Source organism: Podarcis bocagei, assembly GCF_964188305.1.
Source record: "Podarcis bocagei genome assembly, chromosome: Z".
NCBI lineage: Eukaryota > Metazoa > Chordata > Lepidosauria > Squamata > Lacertidae > Podarcis > Podarcis bocagei.
In genome coordinates, this window is record NC_138140.1 from 34,869,774 (window position 1) to 34,892,423 (window position 22,650).

Here is a 22,650-nt window from a genome sequence, read left to right on the forward strand (position 1 = left end):
CTGCATTTCTGTGCATACGTCCAAAGTACAGGAGCCTCACGAAAGGGAGAATGGGGAGGTGGCTGTCCTATATTAAGAGGGCTCAGTGATGGGTCAGAATCAAAATGGGGTGGCTGAGACACCTGCATGCACATTCTCCACTTGACAAAGTGCTTCTCACAGGCCAAAGGCCTTCTGGCTCCAGCTGTGTCCTCTGCTGCAGCAGGGGCCCAGCAGCTGACTTAGGAGGACAGGAGTGCTTTTGCTACAAGCCACACCTTGGCACATTCCTCCAAACATGAGGGACATGACACAAGGTGTAGGGATCCTTGCAGGCCCATTGTAACCCGTTTCTTCATCTCCCCCACTCCCATTCTGGGTAACCTCAGCATCTCCTTCAAGACACCATTCCCTATCCTGGTGCCATCCAGGACTACAACTACCAGCAGCCTTCAGAAAGCACCAGGTTGCGGAAGGATACTCTAAGCCTCAGCCTCTGGTGACAGTAGCTGAGTTAAGGCGAAGAGAAGGAGGGATAGAGAAGATGAGGTGCAAGCAGCTGAAACCAGCCTGAGTAGGAGATAACACTAAGAGATAACGCAAGAGGACAACAGCAACGCTGCACTCGTACATCCTTCCACTCGGTGTTGTCTAGGCCGGTGGGGTCACGTTCTACCATGGGTGGAAGCCCCATGCAAGCGGATAGTTTATCAAGCAGAGCAGACGCATGAAGGCTGGCCTTTTCTGGGCGGGCTTGATCCTGCAAACAACGACAAAGGAACACTAGGTCAGAGCTGATACAAAGCCTTACTTGATTTTCTTACACTCATTGCGGAGTGGAGAACCTTTGGCTCTCCACAAGTTGCTAAACTACAACTCCCACCATCCCTAGCAAGCCTGGCCAATGGCCAGGAATGATGGGAGCTGTAGTTCAGCAATACCTGAAGGGCCATAGGAGGCTCCCCACTCCTGCATTTCCAAGCCAGCTTCCTTCCAAAGCTGAGACAGGTTTTCAGGTCAAGGCACCCATGTCTAAAAACCCCTTCTGCCTGTTATGAAGGGGAGGAGAGGATACGTTTAGTTTTGTTAGATATAAACAGCAAGGCAATGTGGGCAGCCGACTTCTACTATGTACAGTCTCTAGACCAGTGTTTCCCAAACTTGGGTCTCCATCTGTTTTTGGACTACAGCTCTCATCATCCCTAGCTAGTAAGACTAGGGATGATAGGAACTGTAGTCCAAAAACAGCTGGAGACCCAAGTTTGAGAAGCGCTGGTCTCGATCAACTTTCCCCATCTGGTGTCCTCCACATGCTGTGGGCTACAACTCCCATTGTCCTCTGACCACTGGCCATGCTGGCTTGGCATGGTAGGAGCTGGAGTCCAGCAACATCGGGAGAACCCCACACTGAGTGCCTCTGCTCTAAAAATAAATTTGTACAAATACATCTCTGCAAACTTCCCTTTTTAGACTTAGCTTTCCTGGTGGGTTTTACTGTTTATTGTCTAGTCGATGCTGTTTTATTTGTTTTGTGGTTGTTGTTTTTACAGGCTTGTTTCTTAATAGGGTGTTTATTGTTTGCCCATTGTGAAGGTTTTAGCTGGAAGTTGCTTTAACTTAAGAGGAGCCCATCTAGTCTGGCATCCTGTTCTCACAGTGGCCCGTCTGGTGCCCGTGGGAAACCTGCAAACAGGAGCTGAGCACAAGAGCATTCTCTGCTACCCAGTCAACTGGTCTTTCAGAAGCAATCCTGCCTTCAACTGCTGAGGCAGATCACAGCCATCATGACTACCAGCCACTGATAGCTTTTTCCTCCACAAAGAATAGGCTTGGCTAGAGAGCGGCTTAAACATACTGTTGAACAAAATAAAATCTGGGCATTTCTTTAGAGTCCTCTTTTTGGACGAGTGCTGGGCAAGCAGCCCACTACAACCCCCACCCCAATAACCTCAGCTGCCATCAGAAGGCCTACAGATGGATGAATGCACTCCCTTTTATTCTTCCCCATCCCATGCCTTGGGAGAGACCAAAATATGAAAGCCATTCTATCATAAGCATTGTCAGAGGACCACAACACTCTGGATGCTGACACTGTATTGTCCCTGATCTGGGAGGGGTGGAGCTGAAGCTCAGTGGCAGAACACCTGCTTGGCATGCAGAAGGTCCCTGCATCTCCAGAAAGGGTTGGGGAAGACTCTTTGCTTGAAAGAGAGCCACAGCCAGTGAAGACAACACTGATCTAGGCAGTCTGACTTAATATAAGGCAACTTTGGAAGTTCCTATACCTGCTCTAGAAAGGCATAGGCCCCTTGTGCGAAAGGCGGGGACGAGGGCGCCGGTACTTCCGCCAGCCATTCTGCCGATGCCCCACAGCACTCCGAACTCTCTTGGGGTGCACCAGGTTCAAGACGTGTGCTTCCACAGGTTCGTTCCCATCAGATGTTTCTGACAGAGGTCCTGAGAAGGGTGGAGGGCAAGAAGCAGAAAATTACCGAGTGAAAATGCACCCCCAAATCTCACAATTCCCACTCTCAAAATGTTGTATGCAAAAACAAGCCTTTGCCAACTCCAGAAGTTGTTGGACTCCAGTTCCCATTTGCCCTAGCCAGAATGGCTAGTGGTCAGGGATGATGGGAGTTGTAGTCTAGCAACTTCTGGAGGGCCACAGATTCACTGTCATGGCTTTAAAGCAGGCTTTCTCAACCTGGTGCACTTAAGATGTTTTGGGGCTACAACCCCTGTCATCTCTGTCCACTGGCCAGGCTGACTGGGGCAACAACTGGATGACCACAAGTATACCACCCCTGCTTCAAATAATATAAAGGATTACATATTCCTCAGGTATATGTGATGACACAGCATAGACGTGTCTCTTGGATAACTGTAGGAGCATGCACTCACAAACACCTCCCTCCTCATTGTTGGGCCACATACCTAACATTACAGTGGTACCTCAGGTTAAGTACTTAATTCGTTCCGGAGGTCCGTTCTTAACCTGAAACTGTTCTTAACCTGAAGCACCACTTTAGCTAATGGGGCCTGCTGCTGCTGCTGCGCCACCGGAGCACGATTTCTGTTCTCATCCTGAAGCAAAGTTCTTAATCCGAGGTACTATTTCTGGGTTAGCGGAGTCTGTAACCTGAAGCGTCTGTAACCTGAAGCGTATGTAACCCGAGGTACACTGTACTGCAATGAATCAAAAGATATGTGTAACTGTAAAAAAATCTCTCCATATGCCACCCAACGAGATCAATTCAGAGCACAGCCTGGAATCTTTTAACCTACGGTACTTTTAAGACTGGAGATGGTGTTCTCCTTTTCCGCCCTGAGTGTTGAAGGCAGTTTGTATGTGAGAGAGATAGATACTATTGTGTTTCGTGAGTATGCCCTCATCTTGCCATCATTTCTGATAAACAGATTTCCATAGTGTGTCAAAAAAACCTCTTGGGAAAATAGCAGCAGCAGTGAGACAAAATAAATATGCATTTGCACCAGGAACAACACTCATTCAGTCATGCCGCTCCCAAGTCTCAAAACAGCCAACAACAACAAGGACTAGAATCTTGTTTTGCGAAGCAATAAGAGAAAGAGGTGAGAATATCAAGACACTGAATTGTGAACTATATAACGAGTTACATGCACGTACGTGAAACAGCTACACCCCAGGCACAAGTCAGTGCCTGGCAGAACAAGGTAAATTACAGGAGAACTTGGCAGGTGTTTCATAGTACTTCATCCCTTGCAACTGTACTTAATCAGGCAGATGCAAGACTTACATTCTCCAAGTACAGTGGTACCTCAGGTTACATACGCTTCAGGTTACAGACTCCGCTAACCCAGAAATAGCGCTTCAGATTAAGAACTTTGCTTCAGGATGAGAACAGAAATCGTGCTCCGGCAGCGCAGCAGCAGCGGGAGGCCCCATTAGCTAAAGTGGTGCTTCAGGTTAAGAACAGTTTCAGGTTAAGTACAGACCTCCGGAACGAATTAAGTACTTAACCCGAGGTACCACCGTACAAGGTTCCTTGCATATCCTTAATCCATGCTTAAAAGATGACAGGCACTTCTCCATCAAACATACCTAACTGAAAAGCATGGTATCATCTTTTTAAGGCAGGAGTGAGAAACCTGCTGCCTGTCCACACATGTTGTTGGACTTCAGCTCCTATCAACCCTGATGGTTGGCCACGATGGCTGATGGCAGCTGGAATCCAATAGCTTCGCACACAGATTCACCATCGCAGGTCTAACAGTAAGTTGGCCAACGTATGCTTTGTCAGCTAAAAACAGCAAGTTCAACTGAAAACAAAAAGTCTTATAGAACCTGAATAAATATCATCATAGCATAAGCTCTATATAGCATATGCTATTCTAGCATACAGCATAAGTGGTCTGTAATGGCTGCTGATTTGTTATCAGGCTAAATTCAAAGTATTACTATTGGCACATAATGCCCACAACAGCTTGGGATCAATTTACTTGGATGGATTGCCTCAACCCATCTGTGCCTAGTTGATCACTTAGATCTGCAGAGCCGGCACTTTTACAAGCGTCAGTTAATCTCCATTCTGTACTTGCAAAAAATCAATCTCTTAAGTGTGGCAGCACCTACACTTTGGAACTCCCCGTCCATTGATATTTAATAACAACAACACCATTTATATGCCAGCCATCTGGCTGGGTTGCCCCAGCCACTTTGGGCAGCTCCCAACAAAATATAAAAGACACAGTAAAACATCAACCATTAAATGCTTCACTGAATAGGACTGCCTTCAGAAGTCTTCTAAAAGTCAAACAGTTGTTTATCTGTTTGACATCTGATGGGAGGGCAGCCTTCACTGAATTGTTTCCGTGCCTGCTAAAATCTTTTACTATTTCAGGCATGTAATTCTGACAGGTGATTTTTGTAGGTACAAACGTTTTAAAATTACTGCTTCTATTTTATATTTCAATGCAACTTGTTTTTAATGTTTGTTCTCATTGGTATTTTAAATGAGTATTTCAGATCGACTTGTAAACTGCTTAGAGCTCTTTTGCGCTAGCAAGCGGTATGCATGCACACTGAGTTAACTTAAATAAATAAATAAGCTTGCACGGACTACATCAGGTGCACCGAATGAAGGCATAAATGAAACAGCTGTTACAACGAAACACATCAGAGACTTTAAGAACTAGAAATTTGCCTTCGTTTACCATTAGAGATTCCTGCAAAACTGAACAAGTACCATTCTGATTTCATGCTAATACCATGAAATCATACACTGTGCACAGTCCTGATCTAGAGATACATGTGTTTGAATGGGTGAGCTTAGAACTCAACCAACAACCAGATTTAAATGTTTTCGCTAAACCCAGAACACTGAATTTGTAAGCGATGTATTGTCAGGTAGCATGTATGCCTCATAGGACCACACGTCCTCTGTCTGCCATGGGGGACAGGGCATGTTCCTAGGGTCTACAATGACCACTCCTTAATCTGATGTGTGGGTAGACTTGCAGGACCCAGGAAGGGGGGGTGGGATTGCACCTCTGGGAACAAAGGATTGTGCTCCTCTGTGCTCCATGCTCCTTCCTCTTAAGGAGGAAGCATCAATGAAACAGGGGGAAGAGAGGATATTTCTGGAATCTCCCAGGGGACTCCTGACCTCATCAGGTCACACCAGTTCCTTCTTCCTCCTATATACATCCATACCCCCTACTTCCTCTCCCTTCTGTTTCATCCCTGTCAACTTTCCACCAGCCCCCAGGTCTTGCTACTCAAAGTAGCCTGCGTGGAGTCAGGGTCAAATGCAGCAAACCAGAGTTTACTGGTTCAACACAAGGGCCACATTCCCTCCCAGGCAACCTTCTGGGGGCCGCAGTGTGCAGAGCAATGAATGTGTTGATTTTGACACATTCCTCTCAATGCTCCGTCCAGGGCGAACCAGAAGCACTGATCTGCTTGATATTTTGGAAAGCTACTACCAGTCCTGGGTTAGATGGGATCAGTGGTATGATTTGGACTTGGTACAAAACAGCTCCTTACACAGGGCTGAAAAGTCCAAACTGTGCCAACCCCTAAAGCAACACAAGAATGAACTGGCACGTTCATCTGTCTTAATTTTGATCTGCCAGGGCTGTGTTCATAATCACACATATAGAATATTTTATTTCTTGAGGTGTGGGAAGTTAAGAAGTCAAAACCATTTGAAATTAATGGACTATGCAGAATTAAATAAATTAACAGGAAAGAATCAAAACCTGCAGGATCAGAGATTCTTAGAGGACTGGAGTAAATATTTGAATTATTTGAAAAGCAATTGTGATAAACAGATTACGCTAGTAGTACTGCAAGAAGTTCTATAAGGAGGACTTTATGAAATATTGCAAGAAAGACTTTGAAAAGAATGATTAGTTAAGGACAATAAAAAGTAATGGAGAAATAAGAAATGCAGAACAAGGGATAAAGAACAGAAAATCTTCAGAGGTTGTTGACGGAAGTCTAAAATATTGTATAAGATAAGAAGTTATGTTAAATGATTGTTGAAATTTATATGTTAAAAAATTAATAAAAGTGTGTGTGTGTGTGTGTGTGTGTGTGTGTGTGTGTGTGTGTGTGTGAAGTCAAAACCATTGATCTGGAAGTCATGCCTCTATATCTTGTAAGAGCCTGAGAGTAAGGTGCAGTTACTCAGTGAGGCAGGAAAAACACTTTGTGCATGCTCAGGAGCATTCTTCAACAAAAATATCACACACACACAGAAAACAAAACTAAACAAAACACAGCCTGGTTCTGCAGCCTGGCTGAAATCAAGCCTTACCAGTGCAGATCACATTTTCTCATTCATAAAATGTGCAAATAGGATTTTCAGAATAAAAATTTGTTTGTGCCACACGGAACTTTCCATTAATAGGAATACATTTGGAAAACAATGACAACTAGCAGTGCTTGGTTTATAACACAGAGCACAACTACTTTATAATATGATCATGGGATATGCAGAAAGTATGAAACAATGCAACTACATTAAAACATGAATCTGTTCCCAAAATATACCGTATTTTTCGCCCTATAGGGCGCACCGGCCCATAGGGCACACCTAGTTTTCAGGGGGGGGGAAATCAAGGAAAAAAATATGACACACACCCCCCCCTGCAGCTCTGGGAGCAGCGGACAGGCTGCACGCAGCCTGTGCGCTACTCCAAGACCTTCTCCCTGCTTTTGCGGGAGGTGGCGGAATTACCCCATCTCCCGCAAAAGCCCACAGGAGCCGCGCACGACTCCTGCGGGCTTTTCGACCAGGAGGGAGAAGGGTAGAAAAGCCAGCAGAAGCCGCGCAGCCTTTAAAGAGCGCGCGGCTTCTGCGTGCTTTTGCGGGAGGTGGGGGAATTCCCCCATCTCTCGCAAAAGCCCACAGGAGGGAGAAGGGACTGACTCGGCCAGTCAGTCCCTTCTCCCTCCTTGGGGAAAAGCCCCCAAGAGCGGTGCGCTCCTTAAAGGCTGTGCGGCTCCTGCAGGCTTTTCTATGAGCTGGAGGAATTCCCCCACCTCATAGAAAAGCCCGCAGAAGCCGCGCACCCTTTAAAGTGCGTGCGGCTCCTGCGGGCTTTTCAACCCAGATTGTGGGGAAGCGCTGCTTTCCCCCACCGCCAGCCTCAAAGCGGGATCAGAGAGTAGCGGGAAGGTGTTGCGCGCCTTCCCGCTGTCCCCCGATGCTTTGGGGCTGGCGATGGGGGGAAGCGCTGCTTTCCCCCACTGCCAGCCTCAAAGAGCAGACTCTCCTGGCTTCAGCGAAAGCAACGCGAAGCCTCCGGAGCGCAGGCTTCGGAGGCTTCGCATTGCTATCGTTGAAGCCAAGGAGCCTGCATTCGCCCCATAGGACGCACACACATTTCCCCTTCATTTTTGGAGGGGAAAAAGTGCGTCCTATAGGGCGAAAAATCCGGTTATTACAAATGAGCCTCTTATATATCATGTACATTAAGTAAATATACAAACTCGTGTGAGCTTGCCTTTAGGCCTAATTTGAGACAAAATAACTCTCATTTCCTCATTGATGCAAATTAGCCTTACACTTTTCTGATGTTTCATATTTGTCAGAAAATCCCGTTTCACAGCAATTAAGTTATCAGCATCACTTGATGCTCATTTGGGGGGGGGATTCATTCTGCATATAAAATTTTGTTTTGATTCTATACTGTACTATACTGAAATGTTTAAATGTTTCCTTGATTGTCCTTCAATTTTCCAGCCACACTTGACATCCTCTCCTGCCACATCAGTGTTCAAAACAGTAACCATTAATTACTCATTTGTTCAAAATCCAGTTAAAACTATTTTGTTCAATTAATTCAACAAAGCTGATGAACTTGATTAAGTGACACCAGCTTTTCAATGTCTGATAATCAGTTACACCTCCATTTTTTTCCTCCCATTGCCTCTTAGCAGCCCCCTAGGTAATTCCTTCCCCCAGGGGCAATACTGCCCATCTTGAGAAGCACTGCACTAGATTTTACTTAAAGGTAAAGGGACCCCTGACTATTAGGTCCAGTTGTGACCGACTCTGAGGTTGCGGCGCTCATCTCGCTTTATTGGCTGAGGGAATCAGCGTACAGCTTCCGGGTCATGTGGCCAGCATGACTAAGCCGCTTCTGGCGAACCAGAGCAGCGCATGGAAACGCCGTTTACCTTCCCGCCAGAGCAGTACCTATTTATCTACTTGCACTTTGACGTGCTTTCTAACTGCTAGGTTGGCAGGAGAAGGGACCGAGCGACAGCAGCTCATCCCGTCGCGGGGATTCGAACCGCCGACCTTCTGATCGGCAAGTCCTAGGCTCTGTGGTTTAAACCACAGCGCCACCTGTGTCCCTTACTTAGAGTAGACCCATTCAAATTAACAGGCTAAAATTAATCATGTTCACTAATTTCAGTGGGTCTACTCCAAGCAGGATTAGCACTGAATTCAAGCACCCAACACATTCCAAGATTATGGTCTGGCTTCCTCCTGCTATTTAAGGTAAATTGCCCAGTAGTCATGGCAATGGGCCCAGGCCTCAAAGCCCATTTCCTGAATTATCTCAAACAGGAGCCATTCAGTAGTAAAACTATTTCCTTCAGCCCCACAACCTGCTACTTCTTACTGCCGGCTCATAATGTGCTATGGCCACATTCACACCATTTTCTTAAAAAAAAAAACACTTTAAGCTGTAATGGCTTCCCCTAAATAATTATGGGAGCTGTAGTATGTTAAGGTGCCAGGAACTGTCAGGAGCTGCCTCCTGCAGCTACAATTTCCAGAGCTGTCTGTGAAGAGGGATTGGCTGTTAAATCACTCAGAATTGCAGCTCTGCCTCTGTGAAACAGCTCAGGCACATCTGGCCCAGGCAGCATAGCCAACAGCCAGAGATGAGGGGAACCGGGAGTCCAACATCTGGAGGGTGTGAAGTCACAAAGACCCCATCTGCACTATAGATTTAAAGCACTATTATATCACTTTAAAAACAATCATGACTGGAGGGTTGGGGGGAGAAGAATCCTGTGAACTGTAGTTTGTTAAAGATGCAGAATGTTTTCCCCATCCCACAGAATTTGAATTCCCAGAGTTCCCTGAGACAATGGATTGATTGTTGAACCAGGAGAAGGGCTATAGCTCAGTGGTAGAGAATCTGCTTTGTTTTCTGAAAGTCTCAGGTTCAATCCCCAGCATCTCTGCGTAGGGCTGGGACTCTCCTGAAACCCTGGTAAAAGACAGCTGCCTATGTTCCTAAGCACTCTGAGCACCCTTAACAATCTACATTTCCAGTAGTAGTAGTTATAGTAATAATAATAATAATAATAATAATAATAATAATAATAATAATAATAATAATAATAATTAATATTTATATCCAGCCACTCTGGGCGGCTTCCTGCATGTATGAAAACATCATAAAACATAAAACATCAAAAACCTCCTGATACAGGGCTTCCTTCAGATGTCTTCTACAAGTTGTGTAGTTCTCTCCCCCCCCCCCATTTTAAAAATGTTTTATTCATTTTATGTACAATATTTACAACAGAAGACTTCACATCCAAAGTAAAACAGTATATAACAAAACCTTGAGTCTCATGCTTTCATTTATAATGATTCTTCTCAGGTTCCCTTATTTTCGTATTCCTTAATATCTGTCTCCTTCTTTTGGTTCCTTATTCTTAATCTCTTAGATCCCATATATATATATTTAACAATTTTTCAGTTAATGCCCTCACCTCCCTCCCCCTAAACCCGTTGCTTCCCTTCACCCATGTGCGATCCTCTTTACCTACTGTTGCATTAACAGCTGTTTATATTTGTTGTTCTATATTTGTTATAATATCATCCTATATCCTTGCGCCCTTTAAGCTATTGCGTATTAATTTTAAGTTCTGAAACCAACTCTTTTCATGTAAACTTTACGCATTCCCACTTTGTAATTTTTTTGGTTGGGACAGCCTCTAATTGATGCTGTTACCTTTACCATCTCCACAAATTCACAAATTTTAGCTCGCCATTCTAATAGTTCTGGTATTTTGTCTGTTTTCCAATTTTTTGCCACTAATATTCTAGCTGCTGCTGTTGCATAAAGGAATACATTCCTTTTATCCTTGGGGATGTCACTAGATATTAAGCCCAGCAGGAATGCTTCTGGCTTTTTAGAAATTGAACTCCTAAATATCTTTGAGCTCTTCACGTACCACAATCCAGAACTGTTTAAACACCTACACCCCCACCACATATGATACAGTGTCCCCACCTCTGTTTTACATCTCCAACAGAGATTTGAGTGATTTTTGTACGTCTTTGATAAATTTACTGGGGTGAGGTACCTACAATAAAACATCTTCATTATATTCTCCTTAATCAGATAGCAAGCGGTAAAGTTTATATCTGTTTTCCATAATCTAAGTTGTGTAGTTCTTTATCACCTTGACATCTGACTGGAGGGTGTCTGGAAGCGACTATGGCTTTCTTCCGATAAACTCCAGCACCCATGCTACTAGAAGATTTAGGTGCAGTAGCTGAGTCGTGTCTGGTTTTTGGCCAAGATGCCCTTTGCCGGCTGTGCCACAGTGGAGATGGCACTTTTCTGAAGCTTCTTGGGGATGTTGTCTTGACTTCCCTTTCCAGACCGTGTGGCCTTCACAGGATGGTGTTTGTTACTGCTATGAAAAGAGCTTTGTCTGAGCTGTTATTTTTGGGTGGGGGTGGGAGGGAGGAAGAGCATTGGATTCCTGTCAACAAAGGCCCATCGGCCAGACCTGCATGGCGGCAAGCATCTGCCTGACACGCACCAGAACTAGACACGTTGCTACTGGAAGCGCCATCAGAGGCTCTTTTCTTTAAATTAGGACCCATGGCATCAGTCCAAGTTGAGTTCAGTGATGGGGAAAAATGTCAACGGCGCTGCCTAGATGATATTGTCTTGCTGTGCCTTGGACAGATATGCCACTTTATTTATTTATTTAATGATGAATTACATAATATTTGGCTATATGAAAGGACATTTAATTTCCTTCTTAAAAATTATTGTTTTTATAATAATACCTTTTATAATAAACAAATACCTTCCATATCTCCTCAAAATCACTTCTTGTGCATATTCCCTGTCTTACCTTAACAGCACTTGTTAATTTATCATTAATAGCTATATCCCACACCTCTTTTTACCATTCTTCCGTTTTATATTCACCTTGCCCCACGGCGTTTCATTCTTGTGCAGAAATGCCTCCCAGAGACAAGCTAGCACGAGAGATGGTCTAAACTTGCTGAGCAACATGCCCAGAGCTGGCCCAAGGGATGCAAGCACTTTATTGTGGACATGGTGATGCATGCATGGAAGTTTATAGTGTAGCATCCACACAACACAGTCCGCACTGTGGTGCCATCCTATACCCCTTTACCATTTCATATGGATTTACCATTTCCACAGAAAATCCAGTAAGAAGAAAAGCAATGCAGAAACTGTCCCGATTAAAGGGGGTGGGGAGAAATAAGGGATGGCACTTTGCAGAGGGCGGCTTCATGCTGATGCTGTAATAAAGATGTATGTGCGAACAGCACCAATTCCACAATAAACTACTGTGTGAAAGCCACCCCAGTTAACATTCAGCATCTTATAAACTTTGGCTCTCCTACACAGTAGTGACAAACAGAAAGACCTACCACCTTTGATGATATTAACAAATCCTCTTTTCTGTTGGCTGCATTGCAACACCCTGTGTTATGTGAAGACACATGTCCTCTTTCAGGGTTACTAATAAGGTTCAATGAGAACCTTCCAGAGAATAATAAAAGCAGAGTTTTTTGGGAAGAGGGATGTGTGTGTTTGTAGAAACTGTGGCAGTTGCTATTTAAAGCAAAATAAGGATACAGCAAAATCAAATACAGTTGAAGTAAAATTAAATTAAAAATCCAGTGACTCATTTAGCACTGCATATCATTTTACCTTAAATCTCAGTTTTGTTACAAATTTTCAGAGCTATAGTGATTGCAAGAAGACTATGAGATGACCAAAGCTGTAAGCAATTTGTCAGCACCCTGTTTCACATTTCTTGCACCGCTGGGTGAATAGGATTATCTTTACTGTTTGTATTTTCCGTCTTTTCAGTGGGGACCTGACTCCTGACCACTCTGTAAAGCACCGAGCATACTGATGGCAATTGGCATCATCTTCAGACTAGGATAGAAGTTTACATTTCAAACAACTGGCGAGAGATCCTGGTTTTATGGCAGTTGCTACTTGTTAAGAATTGGCACCTCTGTGTAAAGACAGGAAAACAGGTATCCAATATCATATGCACAATGCAACATCCAGGTGCTCCAGTTTAATTAACCCATGCTCTGGTTCTATTTTCACCTGCGTTAGTAATCTTCACTCTTTAAACGCCTTCAAATGCCATCTTTTCAGCTCTTTAACTTTATTGACAATGTGTCACAAAGTGGTTGAAGTGCATTAGTCTAACACAGATTTACCCTTCTATTCTGCACATACCTTTAACATGTCCTTCTGCTATAATTCAAATGACAGGGCCCTGCTGAGCAGTTCTTGGAAAACACACACACGAACAATGGTTCTGCTGTGAATTATGGTGCTGGAGGAGACTCTTGAGAGTCCCATGGACTGCAAGAAGATCAAACGTATCCATTCTTAAGGAAATCAGCCCTGAGTGCTCACTGGAAGGACAGATCCTGAAGCTGAGACTCCTATACTTTGGCTACCTCATGAGAAGAGAAGACTCCCTGGAAAAGACCCTGATGTTGGGAAAGATGGAGGGCACAAGGAGAAGGGGACGACAGAGGACAAGATGGTTGGATAGTGTTCTCGAAGCTACCAGCATGAGTTTGACCAAACTGCGGGAGGCAGTGGAAGACAGGAGTGCCTGGCATGCTCTGGTCCATGGGGTCACGAAAAGTCAGACACGACTAAACGACTAAACAACAACAACAATGCTACCCTACAACACACCACCACAACAGCATCGTCTGCCTAGATTCCAAGTCCCAGCCCCCGTGGAGACATTCCTCCCCAATAACTTTATTTCCCTTCCACAAGTGTCTGCACTCCGTGGGACTGCAAAAGCTCTCCCCAAAGTACTTGCCCATTTGTGGATTTAATTGAGGGGAATGAACCTTTTCACCATCAGCATGCAGTAAGTAATGCAGGAAATGTCTTTCACATACATCTGTGCTTGGAGGAAGCACCAGCTTCACCTTCTAAGAAAGGGCCATAGCTCTGTGGTAGTGCACATGCTCTGCGTGCAGAAGGTTTAAAGTTCCATCCCTGGCAATCTCCAGACATGACTGAGAAATCTCTCTGAAAACACTGAGAGCCACAGCCAGTAGTGTAGACAATACTGAGCTAAAGCATCTTCCTGTGTTCCCAACAGGGTAAAAACATTCCCCTCTATCTAATAAGGTAGGATGAGGAACCTGTGGCCCTCCAGGTGTTGCTGGACTTCAACTCCCATCAGCCCCCACTCAGCATAGTTAGTGTTGAGAGAGGATTGGAGCTGCAGTCTAACAACGTCTGTAAGGGCCACAGGTACCCAACCCCTGCAACAAGTCCTGTTTATTTGCAAATGCTTTAACAGGAGCCCTTAAATCTCCCTGTGCACTTGACGGTCAGGTCCTGGAAGACCTTTGCTTTCTCCTGCTCTCATCAGGACTCACATTCAAATGCTACAGCAGTGTGACATTTATGAAAGGTATGGCATAGGCACACAAAACACACCTCAAGGGGAAGCACTTGATAGACTGGTGTTTGCACAAGCGAGGCAACTTATCTGAACAGCTGAACTGTTAAGATTTGGGGGAGGTGTGCTGCATGGAGTGCCCACAGCAGGTCTGTCCTCCCCGCCACTAATTAAGATATCTATTTTTCTTTTTCAACAGCACAATAACAAGTTCACCTTCCACCCTCATTTATCCTCAGTTTATTCTCCATCCCACATACTCCCCTCCCAATATGCTTTGCTCCTTCCTGCAGCCCATCCTGGGCAGCTGTTCACGAACAGCTGTTGCTTGGGCACTTCCCATTCAAATGTTGCTACTCAGAGCCACTTCTTCACACACTGCAGAAATGCATTCCATGCAGATCATAAAGTGAAAGGAAGCATAAGTCGCTAATTCTAAGCATTTGTACTTGGAAGTCAATCCTGCAGTTTTCGATGGAGCAGGATCTCAGTGTACAAGTCAGACCCAAGCTCAAATCTCAACTCCGCCATTCACTCCCTAGGTGTCCTTGTGAAAGCCACCATCTCCATGTCTCATATCTGCAGTATAAGGATAATAATATCAACCCTCCTTTCATGGTTAACATTGTAATGATTACTGATATCAAAGCATCTTAAACAGCCCAATTACAGTTAACATATATGCAAGTCTTGTGGCTTTCCTCCTTGATGTGAGCTGGTTAAAGCTGGAAGTGTCCAAATAACCATGGTTTCCCAGTTCCTCAGGACTAGGAAACTATAATATCCTGGGGCACTTCCAGATTGATGCTATTTTGGAGTGGGATTGAATGACATGCTGGCAAATTCAGGTTGCACATTTAAAGTTGCATTTGGTGCTCTTGTGCAATAATACCACTTCCTACAAAAAAGCAGTTTTTCTTTACAATAAAGAAAGTAAGGGAAACTATGCTTTGGAAAGTGTTGGGATAATAATTGCTTGATGCAACATCATCTAACCTCCCTGTAGACAAATCAGAATGAATGTGCAAGATACATTCGGTGTCATCTAACCTCCATGCAAACTTTGTGCAAACAAATCAGGATGAATGTTCAATAAACAGGTTTCCTGAAAGGACTACCTTTTTGGAACAAGCTAGGATCACAAAACATGCTTTGAAGTTTGTTTACAATCCTGGCTTGCTTCCCAACCTGGTAACCATAGTTTCCAAGTTTAGACAAAATAGGAAACTATGATTCTTGGTAGACTTATGCTGTAACTGACTTGTGCTGAGAAGGAAAGGGTGATGTACCTATCACAAAGCTTGTTCACGGGTACCATTGTCCAAACTGGATCAATGTAAAAAAATCATGTTCGCCATCACATTACATGTTAAACATGTATTTATGAGGCACATTTGAAATCTGACACACATGCATATTCAGAGGGCTAAGATGCCAAATGCTTGAATGTCAGGCTCAGTGGAGAGGAGGGCACAACGCAACCCTGTATTCTCCAAGATGGTCAAATGCTTGTGAGATCAACCTATTTCAGCTCCCTTCCCTACCCTACCCCTCTGGCTGTCTTCCAAACCCCCATCCTCTGGCTCTGCGTCCCTTTGGGACACTACCTCAGTCCCTGGTGCCTTATAAAATGCCCATGACCTACCTTGCCACCATGGGGCCCAAACTGGAGGCAAAGACCAGAGAAAGATCACAAGAGGAAATGCCAACAGGGAGGGTAGAGAAGAGACAAGTGCAGTGGCTCAAACCTATTTAGAAGCCACACCTTTTGCTTCCCATCAGTTTCCAGATATGGGGAAGCTGGCTACAGATTTATAGTAGAGGTACAGATTTACAGCACAGTGCTCTCTGCCCGTGCTCAGAGGCACTCCTTCTCCACAGGGTCCAAGGTGGAATGCCAGCACTGGAAACAGGTCCCAGGACTAAACCCTGCCATTAATCACAAAAGAATCAGAGTACACACAGAGGGACATTATCAGCACCTGGCAAGAGGGACCATCTTAAACAGCCGGAAGGAGCAGGCTGGTGCCAGTCTCCTTCCTCCCATCCCAACCTGCCCACGAAGTGGTACTCGAATGCACCACCCTGGGCAAGCTGGTCCTGGCTGTGCCAAGAGGGGAACGTGCTGACATCTCACATTGGCTACAGTCCTTTGGCATCTTCTGACAAGGAGTGGAGGGTCAGGTGGTGCTCCAGTCAGCTGTTGCTCTTTAAGCCCGTAAGGGCAGCTCAAAGCTGCCCTCTTTACTCCCTGCTGCTACAGGTACCCTGGTGGACCATCAAGGTCTCCTCACCTTGAAAGCCTCTGCAGCCCCTTTCCCCTCAAACTGAAAAGCATTCCCCAGGCTAAGAGTTGTCCTATTTTCCCTGCCTCTTGCCCCATTGCCCACATGTGGCTCTTCATTAGAAGGGCAGCCAGGAATTCAACAGATGAAGCCTTCCCCAGCAGGGAGTACAAAGCGTTCCCCTTTGGGACGCCTGCTAGTGGAGCCCCTGCTAAACAGGCAGACATTCAGCAGGTAAAAGTATTCCCCAGAAGAGGGTGTTTAGCCTTCAGCAGCTGAGCCTGCGCCGATTCAAGTGGCTGCTAACAGGCAGGCATTCAACAGATAGAAGTCAGCTGGCAGAAGGTGAGCCGCCTTCATCTGCTGAACATCTTGCCAGCAGAGCGGAGGCTAACAGGCACGATCCCTGCAACTTGCACGGGACTCATTTTGGGACCCTCCCCGTCCCCAAGGCAAGCGGGTTCTGGACAGCTGCAGGGTGGCAGGGATAGGGTGAAAACCCCACTTCCACCAGACCCTATAGGCAGTCCCACGCTGGTTTGTGATGTGCTCGCGTGCAGAGAAGCATGCCTGCCGCGCGCGGGGAGCCGGGGGGAGCGCAGGCTTCCCCGATCTTGCTGCAACAGGCGCTGCCTGCCAGGGGCGCAGCAGAGAGCAGAGGAGGACCGGCGCTGCTGCCCGCCATCTCGCTGTCCGTGCCAGGCCGTCTCTTTCTGGCTCTCTCGTAACCGGAGAAGGGGGCGAGAGGGCGGCGCGCCGCCTGGCACGTCCCCTCCTGGCCGAGCGGGCGCCCCGACGGAGAGCAGAGGGCGAGAGGTCGGGCAGCAGTTTGGTCAGGAGCGCGTCCTTCGCGAGGGAGAAGAGGCGACCCGGTCGACGCTGATCCCTCCTTCCCACCCCGCTGCTTAACGTGCGTGCCCGGCAACAAGTGCGGCGCTCGGAGCCCCGATCCCGCCCGCCCTCGAGGGTCAAGAGAAGCAGCCACCCACCTCCGGAGCCGGGGCTGAGAGCCAGCCAGAGAAGGAGCAGCGCCAGCAGCCAACGCCGCACGCCCATCGCGACGCCGAGGGCCGAGCCACGCCAGCCGGCTGCAACAGTCACGCAGCGAGCAGCAGCAGCAGCGATCGCGCCCGCTCCCGCCGCGGCCCGCCTGCATTTGTAGGCGGGCGTCGGGGGAGACCCAGACCGTCCGCCTTGGCTCGCAGCCCGCCCGGTCATGTGGCTGCCTCCACACGCCCCCCCCCCCGCGCGCCTGCCGCCACCTCCGCGCTCTCCTCGTGCAGCCGCCCTCCCCCTCACCCCACGCCCCACACAGCAGCTTTGCCTCCTGTGGTGGGCGAAGGACGCCCCCGCTAGGAAGAGCGGCTTCCACCACCACCCCGCCCATCTGCGGGATTTACTCCGCCCCTGACAGAGCCGTTCAGGGCACCCCCAAGAGATGATCACAGCCCCTCCTCCATACACACAACTGGTACCGCAGTTCCCAGCCTCTCCCCTCCTCCCCCCCAACCTGGTTCTCAGATACCGGAACCTCCTTCCTCCCCTCCTCTTCAAACACTCCAAGGCACCCCTTCCAAGGCCTACCCTCAGGACTGTCTATGGGTAAAGGTAAAGGGACCCCCTGACCATTAGGTCCAGTCGTGACCGACTCTGGGGTCGCGGAGCTCATCTCGCTTTATTGGCTCAGCCGGCGTACAGCTTCCGGGTCATGTGGCCAGCATGACTAAGCCCCTTCTGGCGAACCAGAGCAGCACACGGAAACACCGTTTACCTTCCCGCCAGAGTGGTACCTATTTATCTACTTGCACTTTGACGTGCTTTCGAACTGCTAGGTGGGTAGGAGCAGGGACCGAGCAACGAGAGCTCACCCCGTCATGGGGATTCAAACCGCCGACCTTCTGATCAGCAAGTCCTAGGCTCTGTAGTTTAACCCAAGTCCCCCTTAAACTTAAAGCGCATCCACTTGGCCCTCAAAGGGTTGTCCTGATAAGAATCTGGCCCTTGGACCATAAAAGGTTGCCCATGGTTGGTCTTTCCCAGGCATGGGGAGCCTCTGGCCCTCCAGATGTTACTGAAGCGCCATTCCACTCATCCTTGGCCATTGGCCATGTTTGCCACGGGCTGATGGGAACTGCAGTTCATCATCAAAGAGGTCCTTACTCCTGGTGCATTCCCCAGGCATTTTGCTGCTCATTCAAAAGCCGACCAGACTGAGAGTGTCATTTCTGTACTGTTGGTGACCTGTGACAGCATCCCTTAGCCTCACCAGAAGTCTATAGCCTAGTTTGGCTGGTGCAAGGACACACAGCCCTGCTCTCCACCTGGACAGCACTGCTAGTCCTCCAGCAGCTGTCGCCTGAAGCAGCTGCCTCACTCTGTACAATGTTAGGGCTGGACCTGCTTCCTACCCCTGAGAACTGTCATCACCTTTAATTTAATTTTCCTTCTCCATCAACTATATTTTATGCATATGAAAAAACCACTCACTGCACAATCTAAATGAGCCATAATATAAATGCCAATATACTTGCCATAATATATCAAATATAACGCATACCGGGTTTTTTATTGTAAATGACTTGGTTTGAATCAAGTGCTCCATATATACATTAGAAATATTAAAAGCAATTTGACTCCACATAATAACTCCATTTACTTGGTAATATATATATAGTTCCCCCAGGCCTTTGGCTAATTAAGCAATCTGTGGCCTTTATGAGTTTTTGGGAGGGTGTTATTGTTTTGTTTGTTACTGTGTTATGTATTTTTGTGTTTTTAAATTGTAAACCACGGTACAAAATTAATAATCAAACTAATAAAATAAATAAAATTATTTGGGAGGTGAAACTTCTACCGCCACCACCCAGCTCCCAACATATGTGTGAATGAGCCAACATCCCAGGTAATAAATGAGCATGGATAGAATGTCTCCTCCAGTTTGTTGCTGGATCAAATACTTTTCAGTGGAGAGGCAGTTTACATCCTCAATGGATGGTATGCCTGGGCTTGGGATGAATTGCCCCCCTGAGACTATAGGAAAGGTAGCAACTTGCTCTCTTTTGCTCCCATAGAGGAAATAATGGGTGGAAATGGCAGGGAAGTTGGATTTTGAGCTAAAGATTGGAGGGAGCTTCCTAGCTAAAGGAGCTGTGGAACAGGCTGCCTCAGGAGCTGGTGGCTCTCTTTTGCTGGAGATACTTATGCAGAGGCTGGGCAGTTGTCTGTCAGGGATGCTGCAGTTGCATCCTGTATTGCAGATCCTACATTGAGGAAAGCGTTGGACTAGATGAGGTGCCTTTCAAGTCTATGATTTGAGTCCATTCACCCCTTTTGGGCCACAATTCCTCTTTGAGTGAGCATAATCATGGCATGCTCCTTTATTTCCCTTCTTCACTGTTCATTTCCCCAAATGTCTCACAGGTGTGTTTAGCATCCCTTTATCAGTCATCACTATTCTCTCCGTATCTTTTGTTTTTGGAAGCCAGCCACTGAGTTTAGCCTCATTGCTTGTCACTCTTTGGTACGCACTGATCACTCCACTTAGAAGATTGCATTGAACCAAGTGGTAGGCACATATACACATCAGAAGGGGAGATGCTGTTGGGCTCCCAATTCCTATCAGCTCCCCCTTCCCACAGCATTCCCAGTGGTCAGGGATGGTGAGAGTTATAGTCCAGAGACATCTGAATTCCCTTATTGTCTTAAGTCCAAAAGTTCATTTAGCCCAGCACTCTGCCTCCAACAGTGGACAGCTAAGGGCTCAAAACAGAAATGTTGGCAAGCTGAGCGTGTAGGAGACAGAAGAAGATCAAAGGTCCTCCTAGTTTAGCATCCTGCTTCCACTGTAGCCAATCAGCTGCACTAAAAGAGCAAAATAATTCAGTATGGAGAAAAGTTATGAGGAAATGCAAAACGATTGTCACTTTAAAGGAGTTTGCTTTAAGTTGCTACACACGCCACAGTGAAAGAAAAGATAATGGGAGCTGCTTCTCCCCAAAATCATCTTTGCAAGGCCCATCCCCTTTAGTTGGGAGGAGATCTTATGTGCTCATCCTATCCTTGAATCTCTGGAGCATTTCTGCTTCTCCAGGCTTTTGCAATTTGTGTCTTGGCAGCTGTTAACTACATGACAATTAGGCCTTTTCTGAGAAATCCTCCCAGATTCAGTGCAGTCAAAGTGTGCAGCCGCTGAAGTAAAAGGCATTTTGAAATAGTTAAAAAAAAAAAAGGTTTGCTATCCTTCCCCCACCCCTCCACACTCATCAAACCCCTACATTCTCTTTCACCACCATCACCAAACATGTAATACGTGCAATGCAACCATATGTTTTTGCAGCGTGGTTTAGAATGACCTTTCCATAGCTGGTTTACCACTCGTGAAGTTTTTCTTACGTTAATACAGGACAGGAAGGTTTTTTTTCTTCTGAGGGCTGCATTCCCTTGGGAGTAATCTGTCAAGACCTGAATGCCACTGCGTGGGAGGCCAAAACCAGTGATGGACAGGGCTGAAGCCGGTGGTAGCCAGGGTCAGATCTGAAAGTGAGTGAGGCACTCCTTTGTGCCCTCCTCCCCCGCTTGCTTTCTCGGTCCAAAACCAGTGATGGTCTAGGGACAGACCCAAAACTGAGTGCAGCATGGCTTTGCTCACTCTCTCCTGCCACTTTTTCTTTTTGTGCCACCCCATTTTCTCTCTCTGTGCCACCCCGTCTCTCTCTCTGCAGCACACCTCTCTCAGCTCAGTCTCTCAGCATGAGAGATGTGGCTTCAAGCCCCATGGTGGGCAAAAGATCACTGCATTGCAGGGGGGATGGACTAGATGATTCTCATGGTCCCCTTCCAACTCTGCAATTTTGTGGTTCTAGGATTCTGCCATTCCTTTTCTTCTCTCTCTCTCTCTCTCTCTCTCTCTCTCTGCCACTCCCTTCCACCCCTGTTCCCTCTTCTTGCTACCTGCCTGAACCTGGACAATTGAGCTATAATTTGCCCATGCCTGTATTGAAAAGAGGAAAAGAAGAAGAGCACTCCACCCAAAGAGGGTCTTCATGTTTTGTTTATATGAATGTACAGCCCAGCAGTGATAAAAGGGGCCGTGTACACATGCATATACCTTTTCCTCGGTGATATTTTCTCACACAGATCTTCAAGAAAACCACAGTATAGTACACATGGCAGTGCACATCCCAGAAAAATGAGCAAATCATAAGGTTGCTGGTGGAGTAACAGTTCTACTGGCCCCAGCCAAGCAGCTCCCCTTCCTACCCCCGCTCCCTGAAATCTAGCCTTTGTTGAAAGATTCTTTATCTAAATACTCTCAGAGTTTGAGGGCAGACAGAAACAAAAGCATGTCGAATCGTCCCCTTCAGGCTTAGACTGAAGAGAGCAAGGGGGACTCAAATGATCTCTCTCTTCTGAAATTTGCTACTCGCTGTCAAGCTTCCATCCAAACAGCTGTGGTCAAAGGGGATCTGGACGGAGGTGGAATAGCTGGCAGAGGAAACTGCTAGCAGAGAGACCACCAGGCCTTCGCAGGGTGTTGCTGGGTCAGACTGAGGGAAAGCCAAGTGTGCACCCACCCACTCACTCTCACTCTCTCTTATAGAGAAAGGTCAGGCCTCAACCTCACATCACTTAAGGGGTGAGTATGGGTGATTGTGTTAGGGTTGACATATTTTGAAGATCAAAAAAGAGGACACATTTGCTGACTTCTATGACGACTCTCATTTTACATACACTTGAAAAAGAGGACGTGTTCTGGAAAAAGAAGACATACGGCAGCCCTAAGCTTCCTCCCCATTTCTTATTGTCCTAGTCTTGAACTCAGTTCTCTACACTTCTTCTTTGGTGATTGTCTGTTTGGTAAAATTGTCTTCCATAAACATGGTTTTAACAGTGAGTCTGTAAGTGACTGTGGAGGGCAATTCTGGATCTACACGTCCTTCCACAGTGGGGACATTGGTCTCCGGGTGGGAGTTGATCACGGTGTGGATTTGCCAAACGTGCCTTCCTCTTAGCACCTTTCTCCCTTGCGTCTTGAGTTCAAGTGTCTTCAAAGCCCATGACACCTTTGGTAAAGGCTGTTCTCCAATTGAAGGCGCTCGCAGGCAAGTGTTGTCAGTGTTTATACTACATTTTTTTAGATTTGCCTTGAGATAGTCTTTAAACCTCTTTTGTTGACCACCCCATTACGCTACACTT